Here is a 12,510-nt window from a genome sequence, read left to right on the forward strand (position 1 = left end):
GATTTTTTTTCTGCTGCTCAACTATTGGTTAAAATAGCATTTGGAAAAATAACATAGGTTGGATTTTCCCAGTTATCTGACACTCCAAGTAAGATAATGTTCTTTTTTGCCAGTGACAGCCCTGGCATTGGGTAAGGTATCCTGTTCTGTACAACTATGGAAAAACTCGGATGAATATAAAAACATTTTCTCATCCTCCAGAATTAAAGCTGTTGACAGCCATAGAAAAAATGATTGGGTAATTTCCTCGTCAAACACATTTGCTAACCATTCCGCATTCACTGACTGAAATTGTTACCTATGCGTACAGGTTACATGTAACAATCCTCTGCTTAATACACTTTCATAGCACACAGAACATACAGCACAGGTCAGCCCATTCGACCCATGATATTCTGCTGGCCTCTTCATTCACTCTAAAATCAATCTAACCCTTCCCTCCATCCTAGTCCTCCATTTTTTCTCTCATATCTATGCCTATAGTTTTTTTAACTGTTCCTAACATATCTCCCTTTACCACCACCCCTGGTAGGATGTTCCATGCACCCAGTGCTCCCTGTGTGTAAAAAAATAGAACGTTCCTCTGACATGTCCGCTATACTTTCCTCCAATCACCTTAAAGTTATGCTCCCTTATATTAGCTATTCCCACCCTGGGAAAAAGTCTCTGGCTGTCCACTCATTCTATGCCTCTCACCATCTCTGGCTGTCCATCATTCTATGCTCTCCAATCCAGAAAGCATCCTGGTAAATATCCTCCGCATCCTTTCTAAAGCTTTCACATCCTTGAAATAATGAGCACCAGTGCAAAAAAAAACTGGGGGAGAAAAGCTAAAAAAGCTCAAGGCTTGGAAAGATATTATTGCTAATATTTAGAATTACTTTGAGAAAGGAAGGAATGGGAGCTCAATGTTACTGATTGCAGGGAATTCAGTTGAGTAGAGAGAGGGATAAAACCACGCAGAAGGGAAGGGGTAGATTTATATATTAAATAAATAATGGTTGTATCATGAGTTCATGGTACGTGCGAAAATTAATGAATGAAACCATGTAGGTTGAGCTGAGAGAAATCAAAGTGAGGCTACACTGCTAGAAGCAGGTTATTAGGTACACCTGTACATCTCGTTAACGTAATCATGTAGCAGCAGCTCAATGCATAAAAGCATGCAGACATGGTCAAGAGGTTCATCTGTTAATCAGACCAAACATCATAATGGGGAAGAAATGTGATCTAAGTGACTTTGTGGAATGATTGCTGGTGCCAGATGGGGTGGTTTGAGTATCTCAGAAATTGCTGATCTTCCTAGCTATCACATACAACAGTCTCTAGCATGTTCAGAGAATGGTGCAAAAAATAATTTTAAAAACTCCAGTGACAGCTGTTCTGTGGATAAAAACATCTCATTAATGAGAAAGGTCAGAGAAGAATGGCCAGACTTGCTCAAGCTGACAGGAAGGTGATAGTAACTCAACAAACCATGTGTTACAACACTGGTGTGCAGAACACCTCTGAACACACAATACATTGAACCTTGAGATGGATGTGCTACAGTAGCAGTCGGGTGGCGGGGTGAGGATACATCTCTACCAATCAAGGTGGTAAAACACTCCTTCCTTCTGCTAGCCTGCAGGTTACCCTTGGGCAAGGTATAGCACCTGTTTAGAACCCCTCCCCCATCCCCCACAATCAAGGTCATATGAAGCCATGGGAGCAGGAGGCGGATGTTTGTATGAACAGTTGGTACAGATCACAAGTCCGGGTTATGAGACTACTGTTGCCAGGCATACAACCTCTGAAGAGTATTGATAATGGCTGGGGTCACCCGTCTTGTAAAGACACTGCCCAGAAGAAGGCAATGGCAAACCACTTCTGTATAAAAATTTGCCAAGAACCATCATGGTCATGGAAAGACCACGACCATCCACATCATAAGACGTGGAACATATGAATGAACAGCAGCAGAAGACCATTAACGTAACTCAGTGGCCACTTTATTAGGTACAGGAGGTACTTAAAAAAGTGGCTGCTGAGTATATTAAGCAGACAGACTGTAAACTATGGCGGACAAGTGATGCATGAAAGTTTTGAGATACAAAATAAATTATCACTTAGAAACATAGCCATTGCTGAAAGACTGTCAAATTGGATTTGTGTCAAAAAGGTCTAGTCTGTCTAACAATTGAAAATGTTGATGCTACAGGGAGGGTCAATGAGGATATACTGTTTGATGAAGTCCGTGTGGATATCAGAAAGCCTTTTGATTGGCATGGCAGGTTCTTCAGTGCGGTAAATGCTCATGGGATCAAGGCAAAGTGACAAGTTAGAGTCAAAACTGACTCTGTGGCAAGGAGCAAAGTGTTAGTGTATGTTGTCATGACTGCATGCCAATTTGCAAATCCTTCCCTTGATTGTGCTGTGACTGCAGCTTTCCAGAGCAAATTTGCCCAATTGAATATACTCAACATGCTTAATAGCATAAGATGCCATCTCTTGCAGTTGAACTGATAGGTGGCGTGGACATGAGCTGGACGTTGGTGGAGATATAAGCATCCGGGAGGGAAATGTACCTTCGAAATGCTAAAGAGATAGAAGAGAATTGGTGGCGTGGCTTCTCATTGAAAGTGTTGGAAATTGCAGAGAATCCGTGAAGGCTGTTAGGGTGGAAAACAAGAATGAGTCAATCATATCCCAGCCTGAGATAGGGCAGAAGGAAAGCTGGGCAAGTGGTATTGTTGTTGGATGTACCAAGATATGGTGAAAAGCTTGCATCCTGTTCATACCGATCAAATCATTACACAGTACATTGAGCTGGAATAAGGTGAAACAATAACAATGCAGAATAAAGTGTAAAAGCTACTGAAAAGATTAGTGCAAGTAAACAAAAAAGTGCAAGATCACAACAAGGTAGGTTGTGAAATCAGAATCTGGTTTGTTAACACCGGCATGAGACGAGAAATTTGTCAAGAGTCCATCTTATCGTTTCTTCAAGAGTCTGATTCAAGATTCAAGTACATTTGTTATCAAAGAATGTATAAATTGTACAACCTTCAGATTTGTTTGCTCACAGGTAGCCACAAAGCAAGAAACCCGAAAGAACCCAATTAAAGAGAAAAAAAGAATAAAAATAAAAGACCAACACTTGATGCGCAAGAGAAAGAAAAAAAAATACAAGTCATGCAAACAACTGAAGCGAACAACAGCATTTCGAACCAAAACTGAGTCCTCAGACCCGGACCCGTGGGGCAGCCTGGAGTGGGCTCAAAGCCTCACTTCTCTGTTCATCATATTGGCAGGCACAGAGCACAGCAGCCGGGCAGCCTTCATAGCCTCGGCCCCATGGAGATGACCACTGCGGAGAAGGAACAGAATTGGCTCTCGTCTTGACTGACACCCTGTCTTTTCAATGATAACAGTGGGATAGAAGCTGCCCTTGGGCCTGGTGGTACACCTTTTCATGCTTTTGTATCTTCTGGCTGGTGGGAGGGGGGAGAAGAGAGAATGTCTGAGGTGGTTGCTTTACTGCAACGAGAAATATAGACCGAGTCCATAGAGGGGAGGGTGGTTCCTGTGTCGTGCTGAGCTGTGTCCACAACTCTCTGCAGTTTATAGTAGTCTCCTGCAGATTAACTGCTATACCAAGCAATTATGCATGCAGACAGTATGCTTTCTATTTTGCATTGATAAAAATTGGTAAGAGTTTAATGGGGATATGCAAATTTTTATAGTCTCCTGAGGAAGTAGAGAAGTTGGAGTGTTTCTTGGCAAGTAAAAGAATTGATAATGTTGAATATTCATAAATTTTCTATTTATATCAGATTTCCGAATACACAGAACTTTACTTTTTCTGTTAAATTTGCGGGGACCTGGATGTTGATAAAATAACTTAAATATGCTGTATATCAGATAGAAGTGCAACCCCACAACCAGATCTTTAATGGCACAGAGAGGATTCCCTTGGGCAGAACTCTGCAACTCATTTTGCAATTTAATATTTAATTAAGATTTGCAGTGGTTTGGCTTTCAACCACAAGTTCAGTGTTTACCTTCAGTTTGTCCATCAACACAGATTGTCATCCTCCATTGATCGTCCACATTCTCTGTTTTTTTGCCTCCACCTGTTACCTCCCAGCCTTTCATTACTTCCAACTTTCCCTTGCCCATCTGACTCCATGTGTCAATCGCCCCTCCTCGCCTGGATCCACCTATCACTTGCCAGCTCTTGCCCCACTCTACCCCTACCCATTGCCTATTTTCCCTCTCTTCTTTCAGTGCAGATGAAAGGTCTTGACTTCAAGCATAGACTGGCCTTTTTCCACCACAGGTGTGGCAGGGTAGCGTAGCACAATGCTTTACAGTGCCAGTAGTGAGACAGAGGTTCAATTCCCACCATTGACTATGAGGAGTTTGTATGTTCTCTCCATGACCACCTAGGTCTCTCCTCCAAGTGTTCCAGTTTCCTCCCACGTTTTAAAGGAGTGAAGGTCAGTTAGTGTGGGCATGATACATTACCACCGTAACTACTTGCAGGCCAGCCCCAGCCCATCTTACTCTATGCTTCAGTGTATGTGCGATAAATAAAAGTAATTTCACTTTAATCTCTGTTCCCCAGAAGTTTGATTTAGCTCCAAATCCAGGATATTTTGTGTCTTCAAATCCAAGATTTTGTTTTTTTTTCTTTTCCTTTGTAAACTTGTAGCCTCATGTGGAAAGGATGCTTCCTGTAGTGGGAAAGTCCAGGCACAGCCTCAGAATGCAAGCATCCCTTTAGATCAGAGATGAGGAGGGATTTCTTCAGTCGGCGAGTAGTGAATCTATGGAATTCGTTGCCACAGAGGGCTGTGGAGGCTGAGACATTTTTATGCTTAAAGTGGATGTTGATAGGTTCTTAATTAGTCAGGACGTCAAAGCTTACGGAGGGAGGGGGGGGGAGAATAGAGTTGAGAGGGGCCATGAAGGAATGGCGGAGCAGACTCAATGGGCCGATTGACTTAATTCTGTTCCTACTGTGCGTCACATGGTCTTTATCTGGTTAACTGTAATTCTCCCCCCACTTCTCCATTTCTGCTGCTTCATGATAAAATACAATCATTTTGTCATCTTCCAAGGATCTTGCTGGCCCATTTTGGCGACACACACAGAATGCTGGAGGAACTCAAGAGCTCAGGTAGCATCTATTCAGGGGATGTTTCAGGCTGCATCGGGACAGGAAAGAAAGGGGGCCAGAAGCCAGAATAAGGAGGTGGAGAAGTGGGAGGGGAAGCAGAATAAGCTGGTAGGTGATAGGAGAAGCAAAGCTTTGAATTTACGGTTGATGGGGTGGAGGTACGTCTCTACCAAAGGAAGTGTAAGCTCCTTTCCTCCACCAGCCTGCAGGTTACCCTTGGGCAAGGTGTAGCTCCTGCTTCGCCCCTGATCAGGCTACATGAAACCATGAAAGCAGGTGGTGCACATCACAAGTCCTGGTTATGCGACCAATGACACCAGGCAGACAATCTCTGAAGGGTATTGATAATTCCAGACGAAGGCAATGGGCAAACCACTTCTGTAGGAAAAATTTGCCATGAACAATCACGGTCACGGAAAGACCATGATTGCCTACATGATATGACACAGCAGGCAATGAATGATCCTTATTTTCAGATTCCTTCGCCAACCCTGCAATCTTCTCTTGCTTGATAAATACTGAAGATTTGTGATGGAATGGTTCTAGTCAGCAAGATGGGGAGACCTTTCTGGAAGTGAAACAAAGTCCATCAAAACCAGGAAAGGTTGAAAGCAAAGCAAGCATTTGAATTACTTTATGAACATGGGAAGAAATAGAGAGAGCACCCTGCAAAGAATGAAGACCAGGAAGCGGTGAGTGAACCTCAGTGGTGAAACCAGGTAAGAAAGGCTGGTCAAAAACTAGTGGATATATATATATATATATATCACCATGCACAACCCTGAGATTCATTTTCTTTTAGGCATGCTGAATAAATCTGTTGAATAATAACCAGAAGAGGATCATTGAAAGATCGCCCAGGTAAGGCTTTCAACCAGAGTGCAGAAGACAACTAACTATGTAAACAAAGAAAGAAGAAATAATAATATGTAAGTATACAAACAATAAATATTGAGAACATCAAACCAAATTATGTTTAATTATCATTCAAACTATACAGACAGCGTTTCTCGGGGTCCAAGGTGCAAACCTTCAAAAATAATGAGTAATATAATACAAGTATCAAGTAGAGAAGCATACTCACTCAAAAAAACCCCAAATATAGTCCAAGACCTTGGGCGACAACATCCAATGATTGGTGATACGTCTCCAGGCAGTGTACAGATGCATGGAATCCAGCCTGTCATCTCGCCGCTGGAACATGAGAGGGCAGCTCTGACGGGCGAGGCCAAGCCCCAGACAAGCTCAACCCCACTGTTGCACTTCCGCATCTCTCACCTGGTCTGCAGCAGCAGGCAAACCCAAGGCTTGAGGCCATAGTTCTCGCTACAGCTGAGGCCACACAGCTGCCATGTCGACTGTCCTGCCACTGGACAAGGGTAACAGGCCTGTGGCAACTTATATTAACGTGAGCTGAAGAGTCCTCGAAAGCCAGTCCACTGGCTGTGGGAACACTTCAATGACGGAGCAAGTGAAGCTGAGAGAAGCCATCCTTCCTGGTATGACATGTCCTGTGAGACATGTCCTATCCTTGACATGTACTGTGAGTGTTTCTTGCGGCAGCAGCACATACAATATATATTAAAGATAAGTAAGTAAAGTGAGAAGAGAGCAAAAATGGTGAGGTAGCATTCATGGGTTCATTGACCATTCTGAAATCAAACGGCAGAGGGGAAGAAGGTATTACTGAATCATTGAGCATGTACCTTCAGGTTCCAATATCTCCTCCCTGACGATAGCAATGAGAAGAGGGGAGTCCTTCATGATGGATGCTGCCTTTTTGAGGCTTCACCTTTTGAAAATGTCCACCATGCTGAGGAGACTTGCGCTGATGATGAAGCCGGCAGAGTTTGAAACCCTCTGCAGCTTTATCTCATCCTGTGCGGTGGCCCCAATCATACCAGAAGGGGATGCAACCACTTAGAATGGTCTCCAGGGTACATCTGTACAAATGTTCTAGGGTCTTTGGTTTGCTATTTATGTTTGCAAGTAGAAGGTGATAAAAAGAAATCTAAAATTACCCTATCCTTTCTATTGCTTTCCTGCCTTGCTTGTTTGGTTCTAAATGGTATGCGTATTCACATACAGTCAGTGGCCAATTTATTCAATACATTCAGTGGCCACTTTATTAGGTACAGGAGGTATGTTCATGGTCTCCTGCTGCTGTATCCCATCCACTTCAATGTTCGACGTGTTGTGCATTCAGAGATGCTCTTCTGCACACCACTGTTGTAACATGTGGTTGTCGGAGTTACTTTTGCCTTCCCGTCGGCTTGAACCAGTCTGGCCACTCTCCTCTGAATACTCTCATTAACAAGGTCTTTTCGCGCACAGAACTGCCACTCACTGGATTTTTTCTTTATTTTTGCACCGTTCTCTGTAAAAGCTTGAGACTGTTGTGCATGAAAATCCTAGGAGGTCAGCAGTTTCTGAGATAAACTATCCTGTAGACTAGAGCATCAACAATCATTCCATGGTCAATGTCACTTCTATCACATTTAGAGAGGGCGGATGGGGGTTGTGGAGAGATTGAGAGGGGCGGAGAGAAAAGGAGGGGTCACAGGGAGAAGAGATGGAGGGGAGAGAGGGAGAGAGAGAGGGAAGGAGAGAGGGAGGAAGATATATATAGTGTGTATATATATATATATATATATATAGAGAGAGAGAGAGAGAGAGAGAGAGAGAGAGAGAGAGATATGTTGATATGTTGATCAGAGAGGGAGTGGTGGAAAGTGAGGGGGGTGCTGAGTGGAGTAGAGGGATAGAGAGAGGGGTGGGAAGGAAGAGAAAGTTTGTAGGGGGAAGAGGGAGAGGAGGCAGAGCGGGAGGAAGGGGAGAGAGAGAGGAGAGAGGCTGGAGCAGGAGGTGTAAGAGAGGAGGGAGGTGGGGAATGGGAGTGTGGGGGAGTGAGTGGAGAGAAAAAGGAGAGATGGGAAGGTGAGAGGGTAGTGGGGTTGAATGAGAGAGATGCAGGGGTGTGCAGGATGGAGTGAGGGAATGGTGCTGAGGAACAGAGGTTTGAGAGAGAGGTGGTTAGAGGGAGTGAGCAGGGGAAGACGGAGGGAGAGGTCAGAGGGTAGGGGAGGATAGGGAAGTGAGGGAAAAGGGAGCGGGAGAAAGGGGGAGTCGGGATGGCAGAAGGGAGAGCGAAAAGATGAAAATAGAGTGTGGGAGGGAGAGGGAGACGAGGGATGGTGGGGGAGAGCATGAAGGGAGAAAGGACAGATGGGGTTGAATGAGAGGGCAAAATTGCGAGGGAGTGGGATGAGGGGGTGAGAGAGAGGTGGTTAGAACGAGAGGAGAGGAGGTGGGACGAAGGGAAAGTGGGGGTGGGGAGAGGAGGAAGGGAGAGAAAGGGAGGAGGAGAAGGCAGGGAGGAGAGATAGAGGGAGGGGAGATAGAGGAGAGATAGAGTTGGGGGAGAGAACTGGGGAAAGAGTGGGGAGAGAGAAAGAATGCGGGAAGATAGAGCAGCGATTCCACTGTTGCCTTTCACAGTTTCTCTCCCAAACCCTTTTTCGGTTATAAGTTCTGCGATGCTGGCTGGAGGTATCTATGCTCTGGCCTTTTGCATGTTTGCAGTTTAATTGCCTCACCCGCTGGGATCTCTCCTTGAAATCCCGAACAAAGTCTGTCACTCCACCTTAAAACCATCATCCTTTGATGATCTGTCTCGATTTCTGCTCAATGAAAACGTTTTTTTTCTGTGTTGTTTCAACGTAGTTCAGTCTAGTTTTTGTACTGTGTCATGTAACACTGTGGTCCTGAAAAACGTTGTCTCAGTTTTATTATGTACTGTACCAGCAGTTATGGTCGAAATGACAATAAAAGTGACTTGACTAAATGATTCAATGTCATTTTTTTGGGTTGTTTGCTAATGCTGCTGTAAAATCCCTTGTGCCATTTCTCTACTAAAGGCAGTCCTAAAGATACACCAAAATAAATAAACAAGTAGGTCACTTGGCCCATCAATCCTGTCTCACCATTCAATATGATCATGGCTGTACAACGTGCCTTAACTCCACTGATGAACCCATTCTCCCCAGTCTCTCAAATATTTGTGTCTCTATTTCATATGCACTTGATCTAGGCCTCTTATCGTCTTGTACACTTGAAAGAGGCGTCCAGTTACTTATTATTTATCTTATCGAGGTGATAAGGAGCCTAGATCAAGTGGACAGACAGTAACTTTTTCTCAGGACAGAAATGCCTAAAACCTGGTTGGTGGGGCACAAAATTTTAAGGTGATTGGTGAAAAGTATGGGGGAATGTCATGGGTAATTTTCTGGTGTGGAGTGCGAATCCAGGGGTGGTGATAGTGGCAGATACATTAGGGGCATTTAAGAACCTTAGTTAGGCATATGGAAGACAGGAAACTGGAGTGCTAGTTTGAATTGATCTTAGAGAAGGCTAAAAGGTCAGTACAACAGTGTGGGCCGAAGGGCCTGTAATGTTCTATGTTTATGTTCTAATCAGCACAAGTTTGTTACATATAACTACAGTATGCTGTAGTGTTCGATATGTAAGTTAGATATGGCCCTTGTGGCTAAAGGGATCAGGGGGTATGGAGAGAAAGCAGGTACAGGGTTCTGAGTTGGATGATCAGCCATGATCATACTGAATGGTGGTGCAGGCTTGAAGGGCCAAATGGCCTACTCGTGCACCTATTTTCTATGTTTCTATGTTCCCTATTCTTAGACTGTATATATCTAATGATCCGACCTCCACGGCTGTCAGGGTCAAAGAGCTCCAGAAATTCACTAACTTTTTGGAGAAGTTTTTAGGGTCAGTATATTGTTGGGTTTTGTGTCTTGGTCGTTGAGATAAATGAGAAACATTGGTGGACCTGCCACTGTGCGTTGATACCAATCCTGCCTCTGAACTGTAAGTTTGTTTATTGTCATTTCAATGGTATATAAACGTACATGTCAAAACAAAACAATCTTCCTTGTCCAGCCCAAAGTGCACTACACAGTACATATAACTCACACACAACATATAAATAAATATTGCCACAAATAAATTAATAAATAATAAAATATGTTCCAGAAGATTGACATTTCTAATTGTCAACACTGAATGGGTTTGCCAATTAGCTAATTACAATCCATTTAACAAAATTAAATTTTGTTTGGTCAAGAGTTGCTTGTTTCTAAAGTAGATTTTGTTTTCCAAATGAAATGCATAATTACTTAATACTTTTTATATGTTTCTCAACCCAGAACATTGAAAACATTTATTTTATAAAGCTATAAATCCTTTAAAACTATGTTATTAAAATTCAGATTCAAACTCGTTTTATTCAGATTTAAGTGTAGGCCTGCCATTTCAAAAAAATATAAGGTTATTATGTATGCCGTATTGTAAAACAATTTCTGAAACCTCAAAGGCAGATTCACTCAATGTAAGTGTGCAAGAAAAACAACATATTTGAAGAATGTAATTGCGTTTTGGAATGAAACCAACTCGCGTTAAAATTAACACACTTTGCATGAAACTATTATTTTAATTGTAATTGCAATTCATGCATTTATAAAATACTCATCAAATTACAAAACACAAGGATGAAGGTTGCACCATCGAACACAAGAGCGGTCAATGGCTGCTAGAGGGGGGGTTGTAGTAATGCGAATACAGTGCATTGTTGAGACAGTTTAAAGAATAGCTTAAACCCTATCATTTGCGCACACGATGCACGCAGTCGCTGGCAAAACAGCAAAACTCGGTCGTGGGGCCGCCTGGTGACACACCCCAGCAGCCGAAAAAAATTTGAGGAGATTCGCGCAAGGAATTAAAAAAACATTGTGTGCAAAAAATATAACTCCTAAAAGGATTCGTTGCAAACTCCAGCTGTCGCGAAAATTTGGCAAGAGGACGCTCTCATTGTAAATCATTAGAGAAAATGATTGAATTGGGCTTTTGTCTCTGCTGTTCTGTAAAAAAACAAATGCACGTTTGCAAAGACAGCCATGCCGCGTTGCAGCAGACTTAGAAACTGTTGCGCAGTTATTCGTTCTCCACCATTGTGTCTCTAGCGCGGCAATGGAGCTTGGCTGAGAGCGCCCATGAGCAGGAGGTAAAATCACTTGATTTATTTCATAACTTGAGTTAAGAATCGCAAAGGTTTGCATTGTGAAATTCGCTTTTTTATGCTTTTTATCGTTGCGAGCAAGATGGCGCTGGAGTGGACACGTGACCTGTTGTAGCTATAGTTTGTTACATTTGTTACCGCGGGATTCGACCGTCCCTTCATTTGTCCCGCCTTTTAACTCGCCGGCTTTTGGCTCTTTCCTGCTGTCTATCATTGTCCGCTAGCTGATAGGATGACTCGCATGTCAATCATAGACGCTCCTTTATCATTGATCATTCGGCACGTCAATCATCGAAGTGACATGGTGTTCATTTTCCCCCCTGCTGTGACTAAAAATTGCGCGTGACGCACATTAAAATTTTATGCGCTCCATTTGCTCCTGCATTATGTACAATAGTTGAAAAAATTGTACAGATGGCGATTTCAATAACCATTTGAAATTTGCACTTTTTAAAGTATTCATTTTCACAATGATTGGATAATAAGGTAATTTTTTTGCATGCTAACGAAGAACCATAGGACGTTAACTTGTATTCCTCGTGACATGACAATGCCCTTCCATTTTCTTGTGAATATGCGACTGTTTAGACGTAATGTTGTGTACTTTAATTACTTGCATTAGTGTGTGATGTTCTATTTTTTCCATATTTTAAGGATAATTCGACAAGTGAAAAAAACACGTGGTTGCATTTTCGCCTCCACCCCCAAAATAACCCCATGCAAACGGCAAAACTGGGACCCATAAAATGTAAGACTAATATTGGGTTTCTGTAATTATTTATTTCGGTATAATGTTGTTTCAGTCTTGCGTGTTTCTCAAGTATGTAGAACTTCCACCGTAATGAACTTAAATTATTTCTGATTGCATTACTTCTAAGTTACAACAATGCTGTATTATACCTGGTGACACTTGTTCGAGTTTAGCATTGGTAGATAATTGCTTGAGCTTCGGTTTAAAAATCCAATGTCATTAGGGGCGACGGGCTTTTGTGAAATAAAAACAACGGATTGTCCCTCTTTATAGCCATACGAAAGGACGCCATTTGCGACCATGCCTCTTCTTCGGCTGCGAATGGGCTATTTAATGCACTTAGAAAGCTTGTCTGCAACCCAGCTTAATAGTTCTCAGATCCCGCCCGCGACGACTTCACCACTTTAACTATTTGTCTAAACCTGGCTCGATTGTCTGTCATTGGATCCGATTGGCCGGTTATCCGGTCCATCAAAGCTGTTTTCCCACCCACCGTTTGGAGTT

Source organism: Hypanus sabinus, chromosome 28, assembly GCF_030144855.1.
Source record: "Hypanus sabinus isolate sHypSab1 chromosome 28, sHypSab1.hap1, whole genome shotgun sequence".
NCBI lineage: Eukaryota > Metazoa > Chordata > Chondrichthyes > Myliobatiformes > Dasyatidae > Hypanus > Hypanus sabinus.